The sequence below is a fragment of the Miniopterus schreibersii genome (assembly GCF_964146895.1).
Source record: "Miniopterus schreibersii genome assembly, chromosome: 1".
Taxonomy (NCBI): domain Eukaryota; kingdom Metazoa; phylum Chordata; class Mammalia; order Chiroptera; family Miniopteridae; genus Miniopterus; species Miniopterus schreibersii.
The window spans coordinates 179,009,795-179,029,705 of NC_138101.1; the positions used below are offsets into that span (position 1 = coordinate 179,009,795).

At 38.4% G+C, this 19,911-nt stretch overlaps 1 pseudogene across 2 annotated transcripts in view; it reads left to right on the forward strand.

The window, feature by feature from the left end:
- The first annotated feature begins 12,778 nt into the window (after positions 1–12,778).
- The window catches only part of LOC308549127 (disintegrin and metalloproteinase domain-containing protein 21 pseudogene), a 29,100-nt pseudogene continuing 21,967 nt past the window's right edge, over positions 12,779–19,911 (forward strand). Inside the window, exon 1 of one of the 2 annotated variants that reach the window lies at positions 12,779–12,822. Of the gene's footprint in view, positions 13,136–19,911 lie in introns of both variants that reach the window. The other variant reaches the window with a different exon arrangement.

Below are 19,911 nucleotides of genomic sequence, written 5' to 3' on the forward strand. Positions count from 1 at the left end.
TCCAAAAATTTATATGGAACCACAAAATATCCTGAGTAGCTACAGCAATGTTGAGAAAGAAGAAAAAAGTTGGATGAATCATGCTACCAGGCATTAACCTATACTACAAGGCCACAGTAATCAAAACAGCATGGTATTGACATAAAAACAGGCATACAGATCAACAGAACAGAGAGCCCAGAAATAAACCCACACCTATATGGTCAATTAATATTTGACAAAGGAGGTAAAAATATACAAGGGGGTAAAGACAAATAAATGGTGCTGGGAAAATTGGACAGATACGTGCAAAAAAATGAAACTAGACCACCTTCTTACACCATACACAAAAATGAACTAAAAATGGATTAAAGACTTAAATGTTACATTTGAAACCTTAAGGATCCTAGAAAAAAACACAAGCAGTAAAACCTATGGCAATATTTTTTCTGGGCAAAGGAAACAAAAAAATAAACAAATGGGACTACGTCAAACTAAAAAGTTTTTTGCACAACAAAGGAAACAATCAACAATATGAAAAGACATCCACTGAATGGGAGAACATATTCACCAATGATACATCTGATAAGGGATTAATACCCAAAATTTATAAAGAACTTATAAAACTCAACACCAAAAAAACAAACAATCCAATTAAAAAGTGGGCAAAGGGTCTGAAGAGACACTTCTCCAAAGAAGACACAGAGATGGCAAATAGACATGAAAAGATGCTCCAGGTCACAAATCATCAGAGAAATGCAAATTAAAATCACAATGAGATATCACCTCACACCGGTCAGAATAACTATCATCAAAAAACCAACAAACAACAAGTGTTGGCAAGGATGTAGAGGAAAGGGTACCCTCACGCACTCCTGGTGGGAATGCAGACTGGTGCAGCCACTGTGGAAAGCAGTATGGAGTTGCTTCAAAAAATTGAAAATGGCCTGGCCGGGCTTGGCTCAGTGGTTGAGTATCAACCCAGGACGCAGGAGATTGTGGTTCGATTCACAGTTAGGGCACATGCCCAGGTTGCGGGCCTGATCCCCAGTGGGGGCATGCAAGAGGCAGCCGAACAATGACAACTCTCTCATCATTGATGTTTCCCTCTCTCTCTCCATCTCCCTTCTTCCTTCTTTTCCCTGAAATCTGTGAAGATATATTAAAAAAAAAAAAAAAAAAGAAAGAAAGAAAATTACAAATGAAACTGCCTTATAACCCAGTGATTCTACTTCAGGGAATATATCTGAAGAAACCCAAAACACTAATTCAGAAGAAAAAATGCAACCCTATGTTCACTGCAGTGTTATTTACAATAGCCAAGATTTGGAAGCAGCCCAAGTGTCCATCAGCAGATGACTACATAAAAAAGCTGTGGTACAATTACACAATGGAGTACTACTCAGCCATAAAAAAGAAGGAAATCTTACCCTTTCCAACAGCATGGATGGACCTAGAGAGCATTAGTAAAATAAGCCAGGCAGAGAAAGACAAGCACCATATGATATCCCTCATATGCGGAATCTAATGAACAAAATAAGCTAACAAACAAAATAGAAACAGACTCATAGATAGAGAACTGACTGACAGCTGTCAGAAGGAAGGGGAGTTGTGGGGCTGAGTGAAAACGGTGAAGGGATTAAGCAAAAAGAAAGAGAAAAAGAAAAAAAAAATCCACATAGACACAGACAATAGTACGGTGACTACCAGAGGGAAAGGGGGTAGGGGAGGTAGAAGAGGGTGAAGGGGGGATAAATGGTGATGGAAGGAGACTTGATTTGGGGTGATGAACATAAAATACAATATACAGATGATATGTTATAGAACTGTACACCTGAAACCTGTATGATTTTATTAACCAATGTCACCTCAATAAATTCAATTTCAAAAGTAATAAAGAAGTAAATTCAATTAAAAAAAGTTAAAAGAACAACATAGTAACATATGCAATAATAATAGCAAGTGGTTTAATATATATGTTACTGGAGTTCCAGAAGGAGAAGGAGAAGAAAAAGGAAAACAGTAAAAATACTTGAAGAAACTGGCTCAAATCTCATGAAAAATATAAACAAATACATCTAAGAAGCTCAACAAACTCCAATCAGGATAAACACAAAAGGAACCAATGACAAATCATATCATAATCACATTGCTCAAAACCAGGTATAAAGAAAAAATATTAAAAGTAGTCAGACGAAGAAAGGACACATTACATACAAGGAGTAAAGATAAGAATGACAACGGACTTCTCAAAAACTAGGCAAGCCAAAAGTCAATAAAACATAATCTTTAAAATGCTAAAAGAAAAATACAAGTCAAGTTAGAATTCTATATCCACTGAATATAGCCTTCAAAAAGTAAGGTAAAATAAATACTTTTTCACAAGAACAAAAGCTGGGAGAATTTGTTGCAAACAGATCTACACTATGAGAAATGTTGAAAAAAAAATTCTTCAGACGTAAGAAAAATAATATTGAATAAAAATATGGGTCTATATGAAGGAATGAATATCACCAGAAATCATAAATAAATGGGTAAAATACAAGCTAAAATTAAAAGGATAGACACAGATATACTAAGCAGTTGGACTTTCCCGATTAATATAATAAAAAGTAGATTTCAGAATAAGGAATATTACAAGGGATAAAAAGGAACGTTTGCTAATGAAAAAGGATTCAATTTATCAAGAAGACATTAAAACGCTAAATATGAGTGCATCTACTAACAGAACCTGAATATCAAGGGAACAAACAAACATGAGAAAAGGGCATATAAAAAATGACAGATGCAAATTTCAACACTTCTCTCTCAGTACTTGATAGACAAAGTACAGAAAAATCCGTAAAAATATAAAACACTTGAACAACACTAAAAACCAACTTGACTTAATTTACCTTTTACAGAACAAACTCAACAACTATAGAATAAGCATTCTTTTCTAGTGCACAGGTCATGTTCACAAAGATTGACCGATGGCTGATCCATAAAGTAAGTCTCAGTGAATTTCAAGAGAGAACTGAATGAGAAGCCAGCAAAAAATAATTGTATTAGTTTTTTGGGTTGCCATAACAAAATACCACAGACTGGATGGTTTAAACAACAGCAATTCTGTTCTGGAAGACTAGAATGCCCAACATCAAGGTATCTGCAAGGTAAGTTTCATTCTGAGGCTTCTTCTCTTGACTAGTAGGAGGCCACCATCTCACTGTGTGTTAATGATTTCTTTGTGCCTGTGGGTCTCTTCCTATAAGGACAGTGATTCCATAAGATTAGGGCCCCACTCTTATAACTTCAGTGAACCTTAACTACTTTTGTAAGGGCCCTACCTCCAAATACAGTCACATCAGGGGTTAGGGCTCCAACATATTAATTTGGGGAAGACACCATTTGAAAGTCCCTAAATGTTTGGAAAACAAATAACCTATTAGTTAAAGATAAAATTATATGGGATAGAAAAGATTTTAGCTAAATAACAATGAAATCATAATATATTAAAAATTGTAGGATGCGGCCAAAGCAGCATTCAGAGGAAAATTTACAACTCTAAATTCTCATGAAAGAAAGGAAATAAAAAGGCATAATATTAATTATCTAAATTTCTATCTTAAGAAACTAGAAAAAGAGGAGTAAATTCAATCCAAGGGGAGTAGAAGTTAGGAAATAGTAAAATAAGTACAGAATCAATAAATAGAAAAAAATTTAACAGAGCCAAAAGACTATTCTTTGAAAAGATTAATAGAGTTGATGAATGGCTGGCAAGACTAATCCAGAAAAATAAAATTTACAAATTACCAGTATCAGGAATACAAAATAGATTTTCACTAGAATGGCTAAAATACACATATTTCACTGACATTGCTTGTTTAATTATCTCTTTACTTCAACAAAAGAATCAGTTCCAATTATGAACAAAACTGCTATAAACAGCCATGTACAAATAAATGTTTGTTCATTTAAAAAAATCTTGGTCCGGCTGGATGTGGAGGAGGAAGCCGATCAATGACTCTCATCATTGATGTGTCCATCTCTCTCTCTCCCTCTCCCTTCTTCTCTCTGAAATCAATAAAAATATACTTAATTAAAAAAAAAAATTGTACTCCTGTGCCCATACACTACCTAGTACATAAACAAACCTTGGTTGGTGCCAAATGACTATTAATGCCATAAGAAATAACAGGAATTCCTGACATTTCTATTTCTGTGCAAATCTAACAAGGTTAAAAATGTCTCTGTGAGCCGCTAGCAGGCTTTTCCATAATCCAAAAAAAGGACATTAAAAAAGGGGAGGTGGGGCAGGAGAATATAAAAGAGGAAGCCCAATGTCCTTAAAATTCCTATGACACAGGTTACCCTATCTTTTCTACATGACTCAACTCTTGCCCCACTAAAATCTATTCTCTACACAACAGCAGTAATGACAGGCGGCATTTAAGCTCTGTAAATTAATTAAGTGATTACCTTTTGGTAAAATGCTTAGAAAAGTGCCTGGTAGAGTCAACACTATAAAAGTATTTGTAAAACAAAACAAAAAAACATTTAATTTTTTCAACTCTATGAGTAGGTTCTATTAATACTCCCATTTTTTTGGCTTAAAAAAATTAAAGCATAGAGAAGTGAGGTAACTTGCCCAATGCCACAGAGCTAGTAACTCAGACATTGTAGCTTTTATTTACTATGCTCTGCTGCTCACTGCACTTGTATTAAAATTCAATTCTTTTGTATCCACAGCGCCTGGCACAGAAACTTGCCCTACAGTTGTTGCTCAATAATATGTCTGGATTGAAAGAATGATTCAATGATTCTAATGAATGAATCCAGAGATTAAATGACTAGGCATCTTTAGACCCAAAACTATTATATATTCCCTGGAGAAACTCTCTGGTCCAAAGATGAAATATGTCACTTGTCATTTTGTTACCTCTCCCAAAAGCCAGTAAGAAATATGCATTGACAAATAAAGGCAGCAAGAGGAAAATCTTTCACCTCAAAGGAACAAAAAGATGGTGCAACAATAAAAAAAAATGTATTATGCCCACGGTCAGTCAGTGCCTGCCCATCCCACTGCTTCATCTGATGGGGGCAACAAGTATGGCCTACCAAAGATGTTTCAGGCAGTACGTGCCAGGATGTACACCGGGGCCTCTTCTTATTGCTCCTCAACTTCTCTTTCAAATATCTAGGTAGACATTCTTATTTTCTCATCCCAGAATAAGCCCTTGTTCAAGCACTGAATGTAAATGCCTGGCCTCTACTACATCATGTCTCTGCTCCCTTGCTTTTGAAATGTTTCAGTCTCTTCATTTTTGCCTCATGGTACAATATGTACCCTCTCCACTGCCCTCTTTTCAACTTTCTCTTACTCTACCTCTTCTTGCCCAACATATAGTAAACTGCACAATGTCTATTCATTGCATGAATATACTTTAGTTTTGTGCAAGGGGAAAATGACATTATCTGTTTCCAAAATATTTCCTAAAGGTATTTAATATTTTCTTGGGTCTTTTGCCTGAAATGGTTAATTGACTTTGACTCTTCAAGGAACACAACATACCTGATGAAGATCCATAGCTCTTTCATTATTCTACCTCTTGAAGGTACTTAACACATGCCTACCATCCTTATCCTCCTATTGAACTGCAATATTCCTAAAAATAAGGATCACATTTTAATGTTTTATTCTAGAATCCATGATTTCTAATCATAATGTAATAAACACTAAATGAAGATTTTTAAAAAGAGCTTCCCACCCAGCCGGGCGTGGCTCAGCGGTTGAGCGTTGACCTAGGATCCAGGCGATCAGGGTTCGATTCCCGGTCGGGGCACATGCCTGGGTTTCGGGCTCGATTCCCAGTCGGGGGCGTGCAGGATGCAGCCGATCATGACTCTCATCACTGATGTTTCTATCTCTCTATCTCCCTCTCCTTTCCTCTCTGAAATCAATAAAGATATATTTTTTTAAAAAAACACCAAAAAAAAAAAAGCCCCAGCTTCCCTTCATTTCTGAGTCTCCTGAGACCAACAGCGTGTTCTGATTCATAATCTAAGTATAAATTTTTTCCTCAATAAATAATTTTGCTTTTATTCAAATACAGTAATTGGCTACTTTGCTGCCTAGTCACATGGCTTTACAAAATGTTTCTACAGTTGAGCATCTATCAACTTACCTTTCTACTTCTTCAAAGTAATTCCTAGATATTTAACACTTTACCATTATACTAAAGGACTGTCCGGAAAAAGTCTTAATAAGATTGATCCTTTCCCTGGCCGGTGTGGCTCAGGTGGCTGAGCATCATCCTATGCACCAAGAGGGCGCCGGTTTGATTTCTGTCAGGGCAGAAGCCTGAGTTTTGGTTTGATCCCAAGTGGGGGGCCTGCAGGAGGCAGGTGATCAATGTTTCTCTCTTATCAATGTTTCTCTCTCTCTCCATTTCCCTTTCTCTCTCTCTCAAATCAATAAAAACATGAAAAAAATAAATAAAAAGACCGATCCTTAAGCAATCTTTAGAGACTTGTACCATATACTCTTCTCTCTATGTGGTTTCCCATCTATTCCATCTCCTTGTTTCTGGTATCTTAGTTTCCTATTCATTATAATATATTATGTCCAAATTCATTCTTTCAGTCTTAAATTATATTTATTGGAGAACCCTGTTTGTGACTTTTTGAAAGCTGAAACAGACCACGTTACTGTTTTAATTTATTTAACAACATGCCTAGTCATTTAATAAACATTTGCTGACCACTTTATGTCATGTACCAGGCAAGGTGTTAGGAAAACAAGGGATGAAATATATATCCTTTGAATCAGAAGAGCTCAGAGTAAAGTAGAGGAAGGACACACAGTAAGCAAGCAAATATAAAAATAAACACTGAGATAGGAATATGCACAGAGTCCTTTAGTAGCAAAGGGATAAAAATAAAACTTTCTATGATAGTTCAGAGCCTCGATTTTTAAGTCACACAGACCTGGATCCAGTTCTTAACTCTGCCACCTAAAGAGTTATATGACGTGAGGGCCAAGGCTTTCTCATTTGTATAATGGAATAATAACCATTTCATCTGTTCTTTGTTGGGAGTAGATGAGACAAAGTGCTTAGTGTGGCAGTACACGACAGGTACTCAACAAGAGGTGTATGATATTCTTAATAAGAGGAATATCTGACCTGGGTCAGGAAGGCTTCCTAGAGGCAGCGACTCCTGAATTCAGTCTTAACCACTGAATAGGAAGGGAAAGGAATCAAGATGGAATCTTAAAGAAAGGTTAAGTTTCACCCTGGCTGGTGTGGTTCAGTGGTTAGAGCGTCGGCCCATGCACCAAAGGGCCGCAGGTTCAATTCCCGGTCAAGGGCACATACCTGGGTTGCAGGTTCGATCCATAGCACTGCCAGTTGGGGTGGCATTCGGGAGGCAACCAATCGATGTGACTGTCTCACTTTGATCTCTTTCTCTCTCCCTTCTTCTTTCCCTCCCTTCCTCCCTTCCACTCTCTCTACAAATCAATGGAAAAAATATCCTCTGGTGAGGATTAACAAAAAACAAAAAAAGAAAGAAAGGTTAAGTTTCCACAGTAGCATTGAGAACTTTTCATAATCCATTCTCCACCTCTCTTAGCAACCTCGTCTCCCTTAACTCTCCTTCTACCCAGGCTGCTTGACTCACTAATTTATTTCCTTTTCTCTATTACTGCTTAGGCCATACTCATCCCTGTTCCTCACACTAGCCTAAAGCCTATCTATAAAACTAACATAAGTTCTATCTTCTTGGAATTGATCAGTCTGGCCCTTATCAATGCCTTCATTCTCTGAGCTTTTCAATGACAGAGTCAGATGAACACACTCCCCTACACACATCCTTTGCCCTCCCTCCCATTACATACATGCTGGTCATAGTCCATAACCATCGCACCGAGATTTCACTTTTTACATGAGAATGCCATGTCCCCATTGAAATGTAATTTCCAGGAGGGCTAGATTTCGTGTAATCAAGAGAAAATAGGGCAAGGATATAGCATTTTAGTCTCAGATCTATTGGGTACATGAAAGAACAGATCAGAAAACTGTGAGCAGCAGTCTCAGGGTTAAACACAAAGCATGTGATGGGTCTGTAGAGGCTTAAACGCTTGCCCTTAATGAGGTTTCTTGTTTTTAGGTTCTCACCTTGACATGCCCTCAGCTCTATCAACAGCAAACTATAAAAACTTTCCCCTGTGGATTGTGTAAGTCATTTAAGATGCCTCAAATCCTTTGGGGATAAGGCATGATATAATAAAATAAAGGTCAGGAGAAAAGTTGGAGTCAGCTCCTTAGACTTCGCTACTATACTGGGATGCAGCATATGAAATAGTAGAAGCAAGAGATCGGGGGTTAGCCCAGCCGGTGTGGCTCGGTGGTTGGGCATCAGCCTAGGAATCAAGAGGTCATGGTTCAATTCCCAGTCAGGGCACATGCCTGGGTTGCAGGCTCAATCCCCAGTATGGGGCATGCAGGAGGCAGCCGATCAATGATATTTCTCTCTCACCAATGTTTCTGTCTCTCTATTCCTCTCTCTTCCTCTCTCTAAAAATCAATAAAAACATATTTTTTTAAAAAGAGAGAGAGATCTGGGTTAAATTCCTGACTCCTGAAACGCAATGGCTTTAGAACTTGGTTAAACCCTTAACCTCTCTGGGATACAATTTCCTCATCTAATAATGTGGATTAATCACTTAACCACTCAAGGTTCCTGTGAAAGTTATATGAGTTTAATACATATATAAAGCAAATAGCAGAGTGCCAGAAAGATAACATTTGCTTAATTATTCATTATTAAAACATTAAACCAACCCATTTATCCTTTGCAACTCCTTTAAAGTAGAGAAAGGGAGATTTTTTTTCCCTCTTTAAAGGTGTATCAGGAGCAACTTGCTGACACCCATTGAGGCCTCAGTCCTGAACAAGGAGTCCTAATCCTAATACCCAATGTACAACAGAGTTGTATTTATGGCCAATCTCTGGGGGGGGGGAAGCTAGATTAGATTCTTGTCATACTTCTTGTAGTAACTGAGTCTTTCCAACATTAAGAACTCTCAGTTTGATAAAGGAAAAAGTGGGAGGCTTAGAGAATTAATCAAGCTGGACTCCCATAAAAAGAAAAGAGATAAACAGTGTTCCATAAGGCATAAAAGGTAAACCCTTCAAACCCTTAAAGGCACTTGAGATTCTGACCACTGCCTTTGACAATTCTTTGAGCACCTATTGTCAAACCAAAGTGGCAGGAATCACAAAATAACAGGCGAAATAGGCCAAAGAATCCTGAACTCTTGGAAGTGGAAAAACCTACAAAGTTATCCGGCCTAAGTAAGCCTCTCCTTACAAAGTTGAGGAAGTTGGTACAGGACAGAAGCCAAACTGCATGCCAAGCTTCTCTTTGTCTCCCCAAATTGTTCTAATTTTCCTAAGATTTCATTATTTCCTTTAAAGTAACCAAGATCAGACAGTTCATCTGCCTTGCAAAATGGATCCAAACACTGGGAATATTTAAGACTCTTGCCCCTGACACAACACTGCTGCCAAAAAGAAAGGAAAGGTATGTACATATTTGCAGTTACCTGATTAAACTATCAAGTCCTTGCATAGGAAGTTGTACACAAACAGTGACAATACTACCTACAAACAGAAATGAGAACTAGAGGCTTTTCATAGTTCTACAGAAAGAAAGATCTCTATGGGACTACCAAAATCACTGGAAGTTTCTAGTGGTGGTAACTTACTTCTTGCTTGTTTATCTGCATGATGACACAGGGAAGAAAAGCAAACTAGACTGAGAGACTTCTTAGGAGTACCAGCTCTGGGAGGTGATAAACAGAAACTTGATACCTTTTCTTGTTAATTGAAGCACCCAAACTTCAAATGACGGATTTAATCTAAGTGCAATCCAAAATTTGTGGCTCTACTCTCTAAAGTTCATCAACTTATATGAGTATGACATGAACACACTTAAGAAATTTAAAGAAGTCACCCGGTGAATAAATCCATTCATTTTGAGGGTTTTTGTTTGCTTGTTTTTGTGTTTTTTAAATATGTTTTTATTGATTTTAGAGAGAGAAGAAGGGAGAGGGAGAGAGAGAAACATCAATGATGAGAGAGTCATAGATTGGCTGCGTCCGGCATGCCCCCCACTGGGGATGGAGCCCACAACCCGGGCATGTGCCCTGACCAAGAATCGAACGCTGACCTCCTGGTTCATGGCTCGACCACTGAGCCACACCAGCCATTCATTTTGAATAAATGTACGTATAATACAGAAATTAAAACACTTTTGAGTGAAATATATTAGCTAAATATAATTATTATTCTTAATTAGTCCCTTGAAGTTTGTCCAAACTCCAATGATTCAGAAAAAAAGGCTAACATTAGGAACTTTAGGTCTGCAAGATCAACATGGAATTTTAGTGAATGGTGAACTAAACATTAAGCAACACTGTTAGGCAAATACCAAAAAAGGTGAAGCAATACTATACTGAACTTTAAAAATATTTAGTGACTGGAACATGCAAGATCATTTCAGAGTTCTGCTCTGCTCCAGGCAGGAGATACTGAAAATACTGTTGGATACCACAGCCCAAGGTCTATGTCAAAGTACGTTAAATTCCTAACAGACAAGAATCAAACCTCAAATCACATCACAAGACAACAAGTATAATAACTACAGGTATTTAGGCTATAGAAGGAAGAGACAAAACAGGAGGAGGACAACTCGATGCCTTTAAATACAGGGTGTCCCAAAGAAATGTGTACAAACTTTAACAGCTGATAGCTCAATTTTGAAAATGAAATGTAAATAAACATTGCTTTAATAATTATTCAAAGTGTGTGTATACATTTTTGGGGGGGACACCCTATATTTGCAGGGAAATCAGGAAAGGAACTACCATTGTTTTAATGGGCCCTTAGGAGAAGAACAAGTACCAATGAATGAAAAACAGATTTTGGTTTAATAATAATTTTCCATGTTAGCTTCAAAGACAATAAATATTGAGAGTGAAAGGAGAAATTAATACAGAACGGGAAAAGTGAACCTAAGAAACAGGCATAAGAGCTTTTGACAAAAGTTTAGGAGCTCATACGGCGCATGACACTAAACCATACAGATTAGCAATGAATTATATTGATAAGTCAACTTCCAATTTTTTATAACCAGAAAGAAGGCAAAGTATGAATGATTCTGAAAGCCATATTTTGTGGAGAATAATCTAAGTGGTGGTCAAGCTACTGCAAAATTCCAGGTGAGAAAATATCATTGGACTGTTCTAGGTAGTGGTGATGGGAACAGAAAGGAGTGGAAGGCTCACAGAAACATTTCAGAGATTGCGCTCTTGGTACTTGATGACTTATTGGAGACTCTCAGAATAACAGTATTGAGTGGGATTTACTGTGTTATTAACAGTAACAACAGTAATAGTAAATACTTACATAGTGCTAACCATGTGTTAGGACATGTTCTAAATGTTTTACATAGTTTAATTGATTTCATTCTCATAACCCTATGAAGTGTATTCTATTATGCACATTTTACGGAAGAGAAACTAAGGTTTCCATCAGTCAAACTGAACAGAGAATAAATATCAAAGAACTGGTAGGAAATTAGATACCAGATCTGAACCTACATTATCCCACAGCTAAAACTCTGAATCCATACACTAGACAGGTGTAAAGGAAAGGCAACGAAATTTGAGGCAGGCAGCATGCAGTAATAGTAACAGGCTCAGTGAGTGAAGAACATCAGAGGGAAGAGGGCTGTAGGTGTGAGAATTTGGCAGTATCAGAATCAGAGAACCATGATCCATGTCAAGAAACAGAAAATCGTTGGCGCTCCAGAAGCATGATGCGCTTGTTTAAAAAAGAAAAACAAAACAAACACACACAAAAACACCAAAACATAAAACACCCGCATTAAATCTAAATTCCTAGAGACAGGGCCTAGTAATTTCATTTTAAAAGCAAAACCCCAAACGCCTGAGTAATTAATTCTGAGGCAGAACCAGGTTTAGGAACTTCTGTAATAGATCTCTAAGGTCTCTTTATAATTTAAAATTCTAGATGACACGAAATGAATTTCCCAGAAGTGAACAGCGGGAGGGAGGGATACTAGCACCAAGAAAACGGCTGTGCATTTTACAGTCTACACCGTTTATGCTCCCATTTTTACTATACAGTCCTCTCATAGAACAGGTATAGCCCAGGCAATGGGAGGAGAGGTGTGTTGTTCATGGTGTGCTGGCTAAAAAGCAGGCTTTCCCCCAGGATTTTCTGGTACCATTCGCAGAAAGAAACCTGTCCTGACTATAATAGAGGCGGTAATCAATTGGAAAAATGAGATGGATTCCTCAGGTCCATGTCTGGCTAACAATGGGTACCAATATATTCTTCTACGTGCTCAAAAGCATCGCAGGAAACCTCTAGGTTGGGGCCTGTCTGCTCTGAGGCCAAAAAATCTGGCTTAGCAGAAAAGGTGTCTGCTCTGCAAGCACACCTCAGTGCGCTGCTCCCAAAGATGACCAGGACCTGTTCCGGACGTACCTGAGGGTCCTCTGGTAAGATTGATCTCTTCCTCTATGACCAAATAATCCACTCTTCCGTTCATGTTTTACTACCTGCCTGGTTTCCCACTTGGTCCACTAAGGCTCTCACAGGTGAAGGTGAATCAATCTCAGCAGGGCGCCTAAAACACCGCACTTTCAGTTTCAGCGGCCCCTAGACCGGAAGAGGAAGCCGGGAACGCTGGGAGCGCCAGGAATGCTGGGAATTGTGGTTCCGGTGGCGGGCGCGTTGCGACGTCTTCGCCGGCCGTCCGGCCTAGTGTGAGGTGAGCAAAGAGCTAGTTACTGTTGAGGGTGGGGACGGAGGGAAGGTAAAGGTAAGAGGCGTAAGTAAATTCAGTGTGGAGGAACATGAAAACTAAGACCTCCTGCCACTTCAGGAAATCTCCACAAATGAAAAGGGAAAAAGAAGAACTGTGTTATTCAGTAAGCACTAAACCAGACTGGGCTGGGCGTCTCCGGCAATCTGCTCTTAGGACTCAAAGACAGAAACCTCACCCTTTTATGTAGCCAGGCCGGTACAGTGCACGTTTTCACGTAAGAGGACTTCCAACAACACCGTTTGCTATACCACCTTTGGTAAGTCACCTTTTGGGTGGCCATTATCCAGAGTGAAAAATAAAACTTTTCTATCTCTATGGCAAGCAGGCCCTTACAGCTTGGAGCAAGGCCCCTATCGACATATAAAAGGGGCAGTGGAAGGATTTATGATTACAAGTTCGCTCAAGAAGATACCTTAAGAAAAGGGGTAAAGTTCTCTTTCTTCTAGTAAAAGAGAAAATGCAATCTTAAAAAAAAAAAAATCCTTGCAATAAGACTAGTGGGTGAACTGTGACTTCAGCCGGGCCTTCCAGACCCTGAAGGTGGAATTCCAAAACAGGGCTTGAAGGAATCTTAAGGGGTCAAAATCTGACAAGCCTTAAGGGCCAAGAAGGTGATTTAAATGTGGGAACAACCTGGAGTTAGACCACAGCAGTTAGCGGGGACTCTGGGGGACTGAACAGTGCAGTTCCAATTAAGGCATTCGAATTCAGATTAAATAATTAAAACAGAAGCTACAGTGTTTACCAAACAAAGAAAGAAAGAGGTGGATTCCTCAGGAAGGCCTTTTATTTGCTAATCCTGAGAGAAGTTAATAGGAAACAGTGGAAAAGAAAACGAGATAATGTTAGAAGGCTTGATCTCAAGTTTCGATTTTATCTTCTTCCAGTTGTCGAGCTTTGAGCAGGTAACATAATTGTCTCCCTTGTTTCCCCATCTGAAAAAGGGCATAATCATAGATCTTTAAAAGGTTGTTGAAAGGATTAAGTGAGATGAAATTTTAAAGCTTGCGCCTCAACTTCAAACTCAGATCCCTACCACCCTCACTTCCAACCCTCCTCAACATAAGTTGGTTGAATGAGTGAATAAAATGATCATAATAAAACATGGAGTATGATAAATTAAAAAAGTATGGTATAAGTAAGAGACGCTGGAATACTGAGAGGGAAGAGATAAAATAGAAACAGGAAAGGGAAATCAAGGAAGTTATCAATGAAGAAATTTGGAGGGGAAAAAAGTTTCTTGGGGACTACTGGGGGAAATCACTAGCCTGTACCTAGGAAGATTACCTTTCTCACCTGAGCACACAGCTTTAAGAGAAACACGTAGGGCAGTAAAAGGAAGAGTCACCAGTTATTTGCTCAGGAAACTATGTTCAGGAAATGCTGGTAATAAGTGGGGTGACAGATTAGGCATGTAAATTGACTTTATATCTTAATGTAAGTATAGTTTTTTAACAATGAGGAAACTTTAATATGTATGAAGAAAGAAAACAGGATATATGGATTTCTGCTCAGAGAGAACAATTCAGAAAAATGATGGAATCAGGATAGTAATGGGTGGGGGTGTTTAGAGAATAGCAAATACAACAGAGCCTATGAGTAGAAAAAGCATGAGTTGGTAGGTGATGACACTGAAAAAATAGGCTACAAACAGATGCTGGAGGAACACTGTGGCAGAGATATTCACTTAATTCTATATGCAATAGGCTAAGATGGAAGTTTATTTCTCTTGTATTAAAGAACTCTGGAAATCCATAGTTCAGGCCTCATATCAAGGCTCCTTAGTCACTGAGGCCCGGGTTCCTTCCAGCTTTCTGTCCTCTCTCCAGCCCCCTCCCCAGAGTGTGGCCTTTGCTTCATGGTCCAAAATGGGTTTTGGAACTCCCACCCTCATCTTCACACGCCAAGAAAGTAGTGAAGAAAAGGCAAAGAAAGTTTCACTCCATACTTTTATGGAGACCTCTTGGAAGTTTCATACACTTCTTATATCTCAGCCAGAAATCTGGTCTTACGGTTATACTTAACCGTAAGGGAGGCCTAGGATATGTCATATTTTAGTGAGATAGAAATGTGCCAACTGAAAGAAACCAGGATTACTATTATAAGTAAAAGGTGAGAATGGATATTGGTAGTCTGACACACAAAGCGACAGTCTGAACTAGCCTTTCTACTTAAGGCCTTATGACTTTGAGGTATGTAAAAAGTATGAATCTTGGTTACTTCAGCCTACTGTTTTTACAAGATTAGTGGAAACTTTGCCTCACAGCTTGAGGGACTTTATTCACAACTTGCTCTATTTTTGCATATTTCGTGTCATGTAGTCACTTTTTCTTCCCAATCTCCTGTTTGCTCCTACCCCCTCCTACTTCAATATTTTATTGAAAACACTGACAGCCAGGTGTATCATAATCAATGCCTAAGTTATGACCTAGTGAGTGTGCCCCAATAGTGGCACCTAAAAATAAGTGATAATCCGCTATACATACATGTGCTACTCTCCAATTGGGGTTGCATACTACATCAAAGTTAGAAAAGTAGGTCACCCCATGTATTTCATGTTCTGTAAGAAGCAATGAAGTATCATGAGGAATAGTGAATCACCATCCCCAATATTTCCATAGACCAAATCAATTTATAGCAGCTGCAACATTGGGCCAGTTATACATATCCACCTAATCCCACCCATTTCATATACATATCATATGCATGTGGACCTCTAGAGTATTATGGTTACAAATGCTATGCAGGATGCTGTTTATGACCACTGCATTCTCTATTACATGTGTCTCATTATTGTACATTTGAAAGCTGTCAAGAGAATAGGTCTTAGAAGTTCTCATCACAAGAAAAAGTTTTTAACTATGTATGGTGAAGGGTGTTAACTAAATTTATTGTGGTGGTCATTTCTCAATATATACATATATGAAATAATTATGTTGTACAACTAAAACTAATAGGATGTTATATGTTAATTATGTGTCAATAAAACCCAAAAACACACACACGCAAAAGACAAAAACTAAAAAAGAATGTGTATACTTTTATTTTTCTACTTTAAATTTTTAAAATATTGACTTCACATTTTGTGATAATATAATTTCAAGGTCCATTTCTTTTTTATTTTATTTATTTTTCAGTTACAGGTGTATTTTGCTCTTGTTGGGTAGAGAATTCTGTGTATCTCTGTTGGTCCAATTGGTTCAAGTCCTAGTACCTTATCAATACTCTGCCTCATTATATCAAATATTTATAGTGGTATGTTGAACATCCAACTATTTTTATAAATCTGTATTTTCCCTTTCAATTCTGTCAATGTTTGCCTCACATATTCTGGAACTCGGGTGCTTGTGACATATATGTTTATAATTATTATATCTTCTTGGTGAATTTACCCTTTTATAAGTACATAATGTCCTGCTTTGTCTCTTTGTACAGGTTTTCCCTTACCATTTGAATATATTTAAAACAGTTGTTTTATAGCCTTTGTCTAGTAAGTCTGATGTCTGTGCTCCACTGGGGATGGTTTCTGTCAGCTTATTTTGTTCCTTCAAATGAGCCACGGTTTACTGTAGTTTTGTATGTGTTGTGATTTTTTAGTTGTTGAAAATTGGATATTTTATTAAAACGTGGTAACTCCGGAAATTATTTTCATCCTTCCTAGTGATGCTTTTTAAAAATTAGATTGTTGCCCTGTCTAGTGTGGCTCAGTTGGTTGGTGCATCGTCCCGTGGACCAAAGGGTCATGGGTTTGATTCCAGGTCAGGGCACATACCCAAGTTGTGGGTTCAATCCCCCGGTCAGGGCCTATACGAGAGGCAACAGATCGATGTTTCCCTCTCACACCGATGTTTCTCTCTCTCCCTCTCCCTTCCTCTTTCTAGAATCGAAGAAAAACATATCCTTGGGTATAGATTAAAAGAAATTTGTTGAAAGTCACTGGAGACTTTTTCAAACAAAAGTTTCAAAGACTGCTCAGGGTTATGGGTGCTCTCTGAAGACTGTTCCTTTAGCTCGTCTTGAGCTTATATGTTCACAGAGGTTCCCATGAATTCCTGAAGCAATTTGAAGATGGTTCATTCCTTTTTGTTGTTGTTGTTAATCCTCTCCTGAGGGTATTTTTTCCATCGACTTTTAGAGAGAGTGGAAGGAAGGGAGGGAAGGGGAGAGGGAGGGAGAGAAACATCGATGTGAGAGAGACACATCAATTAGTTGCCTCCTACATGTGCCTGGACCAGGGCCAGGGATGGACCCTGCAACCCAGGTATATTCCCTTGAAGGGGAATTGAACCCATAACCCTTTGATATGCTGGCCTACGCTCCAACCACTGGGCAACACCAGCCAGGGCAAAGATGGCTTATTCCTGACTGGGCCTTTTCTTGGTTGCTGGAAACATTTATTTTTTCCCCTGATCTCCTATAAAGTTGGTTCAGATAGTTTCTAGTTGTTTTTCTTCAGTTTTACTGTGGCGGAAGGAGAGCTTGGAGCTTCCTAGTCTGTCATTTTACTGATGTCACTCTCAGTACAAAACTTTTAAAAGTTGTATGATTTACACTGACCGGGTGGCTCAGTTGATTGCAGCGTCATCCTATCCATGGAAAGGTTGCCGGGTGTGTACAGGAGGTAGCTGATCAGTCTCTCTCTCTCTTTTCCTCTCTCTCTAAAATCAATGAACATATCTTCAGGTGAGGATAAATAAGTAAATAAAATCTGTATGATTTCACAAAACAACACAGAGTAGTTCATTAAAACCCACAAATTGTTTCAAGACTGCCACTTAGCAAAACATGGTCCTGTTTCATTTATCACCATAGGGAATGGTATGAATTACAACTATTGCAAAATCCATCGAATTACCTCTCATTTTCATATATATCCAAACCTCTTTCTTTTTTTCTTTCTGTAATAGTAGAGCCTAATTCTACCATAAGTACACCTTTGCTTATAAAATATTAATTTATATTCTGGTCCATGATATTCTTAAGAATCTTACTGACTCTAAAACCATGATTTGTTTAAAATCTCATGCAGTTTTTCAATTGGAAAAATACATGAATCAGCGTCCAATTGTCTCCACATCCTAACTCTCATATTGAATACCCCCACACTTACCACCCTCCTTCCTCCTCCCAAAATACCCACATTACCCTCCCTTAAGCAGGAGATAATATAAGTTGGTACAAGTGTTGACAGGTGAGATGCAAAAGAAAAATTCACAAAGACTTTTTTCTGACTTTAGCTTTTTTAATAAAATGAAGAAGAATTTTGAAAGGGTAAACATACACACATGATTACTCAAAACTAACTCATTTCTGATTTCTCCATGTATGGGAACAATCCTCTTCAGACCATTCAGATAGCCTATGAATTTGTGCAACATATTGTGTAGTAGCTTTCCTGGCTATACTTTTTCTATGGCCTGAATGCTAAAAGCAGCTTAATTATCTTTCAAACATTACCATCCTTGTATCACCCCTGTCCTCACAAATACCCTCCCAATAAACATAAATGAAAAATGGGTAACTTACTATCACTCTGTCCCAAATGGCCGAACTTTCTTGTCTGTTCCATTTTCCAAAAATACATATCTGATGTTTGAGTTCATCAGTTTTTCTAATCCTTACCAATACAGTTAGTTCTATTCATTTTTATACCATTCACAGTCCTTTTTGTTCTTAAAATTATCTTTTTTTTAATCATGGCCAGTTCATCTCAGGCTGAGGTCAAGGCATGCTTATAACTTTGCAAATGTTCCATATTGCACTGATATTGAAAAAAATCTTCCAGTGCTGCATAAAACATTTAAACATTTAAATATTAATGTGTGAGTTACTCTTCCCAACTGAAAGATATGATCCATAAGAGAAGAAAATAGGTGCCTGGCTCGTCATCCCATGAACCAGGAGGTCATGGTTTGGTTCCCAATCAGGGCACATGCCCAGGGTTGTGGGCTCGATTCCCAGTAAGGGGGTGTGCAGGAAGCAGCCAATCAATGTTTCTTCTCTCTCATTGATGTTTCTCTCTCTCTCTCCAGCTCCCTTCCTCTCTCTGAAATCAATGAAACATATATATATATATAAAAGAAAAAGAAAACAGATGAGATAAGTTCTTCTTGGTAACTTCCCTATATGGACTTGAGTACATTCACATGCAATTCAATGTTGAAATGATTTTTGAAAAGGTAAAGAAGATGGTGCGTGAGATAAGTTAATGATGTGTTTCTTCAGACTGGGTCAAAAAGAGGCTGAAGTCAGAACTTTTATACAAAATTAACTTCCTGAGGCATACTTAGCATTGCAATAAAATACACAGATTTTAAGGGTGCAGCGTGATGGATTTTGATTTGTAACCACAAGCCTGTCTTAGTCTGTTTGGGCTGCTATAACAAAATGCCATAGAGAGCAAGGGGGCTTCTAAACAAGAGAAGTTTACTTCTCACAGTTCAGGAGGCAGGGAAGTCCAAGTCCTAGGCACCAGCAGATTCAGTGTGTGGTGAAAACTGCTTTCTGGTTCATAGATGGCACCTTCTTCCTGTAACCACACAAGGCAGGCAGAAGGGGTGAGGGATCCCTCTGAGGTATCTTTTATAAAGGCACTAATCCCATTCCTGAGGGCCCTGCCCTCCTGACCTAATCACTTCCCAAAGGCCTCACCGCCTGATGCCTTCCCCCTAGGGGGTTAGGATTTCACCCTTTGAATTTGGGAGCTACACAAACATTCAATCTATAGCACACCCCCGTCAAGATACACAAGTTTTCCATCACTCCAGAAAGTTCCCTCCATTCCCACGTCAGGAAACTACCACGTTAAATTCTATTCCCAGAACTGATTCTGGACTATTCTAAAACTTTATGGAAATTAAATCACATATTAACTTCCTTTGGTCTGATTTCTTTCTGTCGTCATCCTCCTCCTCCTCCTCATCATCGTATCTGTGAGATACATCCATGTTCTTACACATAACAGAACTTTCTTCTGATTTACTGGTTATTCCACTAATATACCCATTTCTTTATCCACTGCTGTATTAAGTG